This window comes from Leptonychotes weddellii, chromosome 1 (assembly GCF_054177405.1).
Source record: "Leptonychotes weddellii isolate Sample4059 chromosome 1, ASM5417740v2, whole genome shotgun sequence".
In the NCBI taxonomy this organism is placed as follows: Eukaryota; Metazoa; Chordata; class Mammalia; order Carnivora; family Phocidae; genus Leptonychotes; species Leptonychotes weddellii.
Window position 1 is genome coordinate 60540285 of NC_138369.1, and position 6164 is coordinate 60546448.

The 6164-nt window shown below is 43.6% G+C and overlaps 1 pseudogene; it reads left to right on the forward strand.

Annotated features, from left to right (window-relative positions):
* The first annotated feature begins 5013 nt into the window (after window positions 1-5013).
* On the forward strand, window positions 5014-6164 carry LOC145716900 (putative uncharacterized protein C6orf52 pseudogene; annotated as a pseudogene).

The following is a 6164-nucleotide window of genomic DNA, read 5'->3' on the forward strand; positions in this document are numbered from 1 at the left end:
CATGAACAAGAGAGGAGAGATCACAACCAACACTGAAGAAATACAAAGAATTATAAGAGGATATTATGAGCAATTATATGCCAACAACTTAGGCAATCTGGAAGAAATGGATGCATTCCTAGAAACATATAAACTACCAAAACTGAAACAGGAAGAAACAGAAACCCTGAACAGACCCATAATCAGCAAAGAAATTGAATCAGTAATCAAAAAAATCTCCCAACAAACAAGAGTCCAGGGCCGAATGGCTTCCCAGTGGAATTCTATCAAACATTTAAAGAAGAATTAATACCTATCCTTCTGTAACTCTTTCAAAAAAATAGAAATGGAAGGAAAACTTCCAAACTCATTCTATGAGGCCAGCATTAACAAACCAGACAAAAAACCCCACTAAAAAGAATTACAGATCAATATCCCTATGAACATGGATGCAAAAATTCTCACTAAGATACTAGCTGATAGGATCCAAACAGTATATTAAAAGGATTATTCACCACAACCAAATGAGATTTATTCCTGGGCTGCAAGGGTGGTTCAGTATCTATAATCAATCAGTGAGATACCCCACATTAATAAAAGAAAGGACAAAAACCATATGATCCTCTCAATAGATGCAGAAAAAGCATTTGACAAAATATAGCATCCTTTCTTGATAAAAACTCTCTACCATGTAGGGATAGAAGGAACATACCTCAATATCATAAAAGCCATATATGAAAAACCCACAGCGAATATCATCTTCAACAGGGAAAAACTGAGAGCATTCCCCCTAAGGTTAAGAACACAACAGGGATGTCCACTCTCACCACTGTTTTTCAACATAGTACTGGAAGTCCTAGCCTCAGCAGTCAGACAACATGAAGAAATAAAAGAATCCAAATCAGCAAAGAAGTCAAACTTTAACTCTTCACAGATAACATGATATTCTATGTAGAAAACCCAAAAGACTCCAGCAAAAAATTGCTAGAACTGATACAGGAATTCAGCAAAATGGCAAGATATAAAGTCAATGCACAGAAGTCAGTTGCATTTCTATACACTAGCGATGAAGCAGAAGAAAGAGAAATCAAGGAATTGATCCCATTTACAATTGCACCAAAAACCACAAGATACCTAGGAATAAACCTAACCAAAGAAGTAAAAGATCTGTACTCTGAAAACTATAGAACACTTATGAAGGAAATTGAGGAAGACACAAAGAAATGGAAAAACATTCCATGCTCATGGATTGGAAGGACAAATATTGTGAAAATGTCTATGCTACCCAAAGCAGTCTACACATTCAATGCATCCCTATCAAAATACCATTTACATTTTTCACACAGCTGAAACAAACAATCCTAAAATTTGTATGGAACAAGAAAAGACCCCGAATGGTCAAAGGAACGTTGAAAAAGAAAACCAAAACTGGAGGCATCACAATTCTGGACATCAGGCTGTATTACAAAGCTGTAATCATCAAGACAGTATGGTACTGGCAAAAAAAAACAGACACATAGATCAATGGAACAGAATAGAGAACCCAGAAATGGACCCACAGCTGTATGGTCAACTAATCTTTGACAAAGCAGGAAAGAATATCCAACGGAAAAAAGACAATCTCTTCAACAAATGGTGTTGGGAAAATTGGATATCCACATGCAGAAGAATGAAACTGGACCACTTTCTTATACCATACACAAGAATAAACTCAAAATGGATGATAGACCTAAGTGTGAGACAGGAATCCATCAAAATCCTAGAGGACAATGCAGGCAACAACCTCTTTGACCTTGGCCACAGCAACTTCTTGCTAGACACGTCTCCAAAGGCAAGAAAAACAAAAGCAAAAATGAACTATTGGGACTTCATCAGGATAAAAATATTTTGCACAGCAAAGGAAAGAGTCAATAAAACTAAAAGGCAATGGGAGAAGGAATGGGAGAAGATATTTGCAAATGACATATCAAATAAAGGGCTAGTATCCAAAATCTATAAAGAACTTACCAAATTCAACACCCAAAAAACAAAAAGTCCAATCAAGAAATGGGCAGAAGACATAAATAGACTTTTCTCCAAAGAAGATATACAAATGACCAACAGAACACATGAGAAAATGCTCAATATCACTTGGCATCAGGGAAATACAAATCAAAACCACGATGAGATACCACCTCACACCAGTCAGAATGGCTAAAATTAACAACTCAAGAAACAACAGATATTGGTGAGGATGTGGAGAAAAGAGAACCCTCTTACCCTGTTGGTGGGAATGCAAACTGGTGCAATCCCTCTGGAAAACAGTATGGAGCTTCCTCAAAAAGTTAAAAGTAGAGCTACCCTATGACCCAACAATTGCACCAACTGGGTATTTATCCAAAGGTTACAAACATAGTGATTCGAAGGGGCACTTGCACCCCAATGTTTATAGCAGCAATGTCCACAATAGCCAAAATATGGAAAGAGTCCAGATGTCCATCGACAGATGAATGGATAAAGAGGATGTGGTATAGACATACAATGGAATAATCCTCAGCCATCTAAAAGAATGAAATCTTGCCATTTGCAACGACGTGGCACTAGAGCGTATTATGCTAAGCCAAATAAGTCAGTCAGAGAAATACAAATACCATATGCTTTCACTCATATGTGGAATTTGAGAAACAAAACAGATGATTATAGGGGAAGGGAAGGAAAAATAAAGTAAGACAAAAACAGAGCAGGCAAACCATAAGAGACTCTAAACTATAGGGAACAAACTTAGGGTGGTTGGAGGGAAGGAGGGTGGGGGATGGGATAATCGGGTGATGGGCATTAAGGAGGGCACTTGATGGAATGAGCACTGGGTATTATACGCAACCGATGAATCACTGAATTCTGTCCCTGAAACTAATAATACAGTATATGTTAATTAAATTGAATTTAAATAAAAAAATTTTAAAAAGAAAGGTATATCAGAGGAATGGAATTGACTGCAGAGAGCTGACAGCTCAGCCTGTTCATGCCACCCACTTGCTTCCAGGCACAGCTGTAAGCACCAATTGCCATATGTTGTCTTCTTTACCTGACAGTGTGCCCAGCTGCTTCTATTTGCTGTCCCTGATCTCAGGCTGGCTGGGCATCATGTGTTCCCAGTAGCACAGACATCTGTCCTCCTGGGCAGAGTCCCAGAGCCAAAAACAGAGTGTCAAAGCTTAAGGAATATGGACGTCATCCAGGCCAACCCTGTACAACTGCTCTACAGATGGGGAAACTGAGCCCCAGAGAAACCCCAGGGACAGGAGTCTGTGTACAAAAAGCACTGGGACCAGTCTTAGATAAGAGTAGGTGATTCTTGGGAAGGCTTTCTACATAGAAACATGCATTCCCTCAATAAATTTTTACTCAGTGTCTGCTGTGTTAACCACCGGCTGGGCTATGGTGTGAGAGATCCTCAGATGAATGAAAAATAACTTCTGTCCTGGAATAGCTAACTGAGATCTGAGTTGGAGGGGTTGGGGAGCAGGAAGGAGAAAAGAATTAAAGAGAATATTCACATACATTGTGGACAAGAGAGCACTGGTATGCGAGCAAGAAGGCCCTGGTGACTCCTATCAGCTATGTGTTTCCGGGCCAGTGACTTGCCCTCTCTGAGCCTTGGCAACCTTGTCTACAAAATGGGTATGATAACCTCAGCTTTGCCTAACCCACAGAGAAGACATCTGGAGAACTCTAACGTGTAATATGTGGTTGAAGATATTTTAATAAATGAATAAATACACTGATCGCAAACAAATATATTTGTACCAAGGCAAGGGACTGGTACATGGTGGGAAGGTTACACACGCCCTCCCTCCCTCTGCTGAAAGCAGCCCCCTCCCAAAGCCCTGAACACAACACACTGGGCAGAGGTACAAAAGAGACAGGCTGGGTGGCTAGAAGGGATCAGCCGGTGGGGGCGGCACAGAAAGAGGAAATGGAAGAGGTGAGATGAGCAAAATTTCCTTCCTGTTGTGCCGTCAATGGAGCATGATAGGAAGAACTTGGTCTGGCGCGAGATTCTGGAAACGACATCTATTCAACGTGAGTAAACATGGACTTTACCAGAACTTCTAAATTGGGGGGCAAGTTTGTAGCTTAGAAATTCCAACTTGGAGAGCCTAGAGAGAGTCCAGACTGACCCTGTCATGGGCTTGGCCCAAAAGGGGACGAAGTTTGCCCAAGGAAGACAGAGAAATAGAGAGAAAGAGATGGAGAGTGAGGCAGAGTGGGAGGCAGGGCCAAACTGGCGCTCTTCCATGAGAACGCCAGCTTGTCAAGAGCTGGCCGGGCTATGCCAGCAAATCACCTGCCCGGCCCTCTGGCTTGGGCTCCGTGTGAGTAGTGCCAGGCACTCTGCGTGCAGGGGAACAAAACCTCTGGCTATGAGGACTTTGCAGTCTGGTAAGGAGACAGACTTGCCCCTGAACAATATTTCCCCTACGGACTCAGGAAGCTCAAAGCAGGGCATCACGGAGGCCTGGAGAGACTGGGGAAGCTTCTGCGGGGAGATGGGCCTGGAGTGGCTGGTGGAGGACAGGAAGGGTCAGGCTGCCAGCAAAAGCTTCACGGATTCAAGTCCTTGATTGACAATAGAAGCAGGTGTTTTGAAAATGTGGTGTCACTTTTTGCTGTAATAGTAGATGTGTCCAACGTGTTATAATTGTGTGTTAGGAGCATGTGAGAGCAGTATGTATTTTAGGATCTCTATTCTGAAGTTGAAGCAACATGGCATCCTGTAGGAGAGGGCCCTGTGCATCCTGGCTGCCTGGCTTCAGGGGCTGGGGTCTGCACCCTTCCCGGGGCGAATTATCCTTGCACATCTTAAAGAGCAAGAAGATGAGTTCAGAGCCTTCTCCTCCCGGCCCACGTCAACATGGGCAAGTCCCTCTTGTCCTTAAGTAGTCTCTCTTGCTGCGGTGCCCTGCTCTCTCTGCTTTGGCTACTCTTGGGACCCGTGGAGAACAGCTGGGAACTAAACCCCAGGAGGAGGGTGCTTCCTCTGCATCAAAGAATATGGTCAAGTGCTGCCCAGCTGTCTGCCGCCTGACTTCTCGGCTACTATCCCGGCAGCCAGGCAGAGAAGAGCGGGTCAAGAAGGAAAAACGCAGGACACATGAGGTGGTCGGCTGGTGCTGCTCCTGGGTCACGACTGGGGTGGGTCTATGGAAGGCAGGGTGAATTATGGAAGAGCCTACCTGGCCAGGCTCAGCCCTTCCTGGAACTCCCTGCCAATTCCAGGAGGATCCAGCCTTTGCTGGGAAAATGCCTCAGTGAATTCCCCAGAAACCCGGCCATCGGTGCAAGGGCTGTGAACCTCCACAACCTGCCCTTCACACCAGGGAGTAGGTGTCTGAGGGGCTGTGGCTGGAAATTCAGCTCAAGAGGAAGCAGATGGGCTGAGGTATTTCGAAAGAGGATGAGACAATTTGAACAGCAAAATCAATGATGATAATAATGGAATAAAATTAATGCTCATGAGTCCATATTGATATACATAAATAAATTGAGAGAAGGGCCAATTCTTTTTTATGGTAAAGCCCAATTAGTAAACGTAAAAAGAATGATGGAAGTTGTGAGAGTGATTTGCTGGGGTAAGAGGTTTTATCTCCCTGAGCTGGAATTTTTGACGTAGGCATAAAAACTGGTGTCATTTTGTAAAGTTTCTGGATAAAAGACTGGGGAGGAGAGTCTCGCAGGTTTTGGCATAGCTCCACAGAGTAATTGTTACTGGTCCTGGCAGAGGCGAAGCCAGTGTTCCAGCCCTGCCAGGGTTACCACTCGGGCAACTAGTTTGAGCAACGCACAGTGGTTCCTCCCTTTCTGGCTCCAAGTGTGGCTGTGGAGCAGATGGAAATGCACACAACTTTTCTGTGCACGGGACCTCTGGACGCCCGGCTGCAACTCTGGTCACGCCTGAGGAAAGCACAGCTCTGGCAGAAAAGCAAGATGAAGACCCACTGGAAGATCCAAAACTTCATTTGAATATTGAGGAATTAAACAAGGACTTTATGGTGAAAAGCAAGGAACTCTACGACTCTCTCATGAGTTGCCATTGGCAGCCCTTGGATATAGTTCACTCTAAAATCCCAGATGAGCCCCCAAGAAGCATGAGGTTCATTAAGCTACCCAACTGTCATATTAGTTGCCTCCTGTTTTGTTTTTAA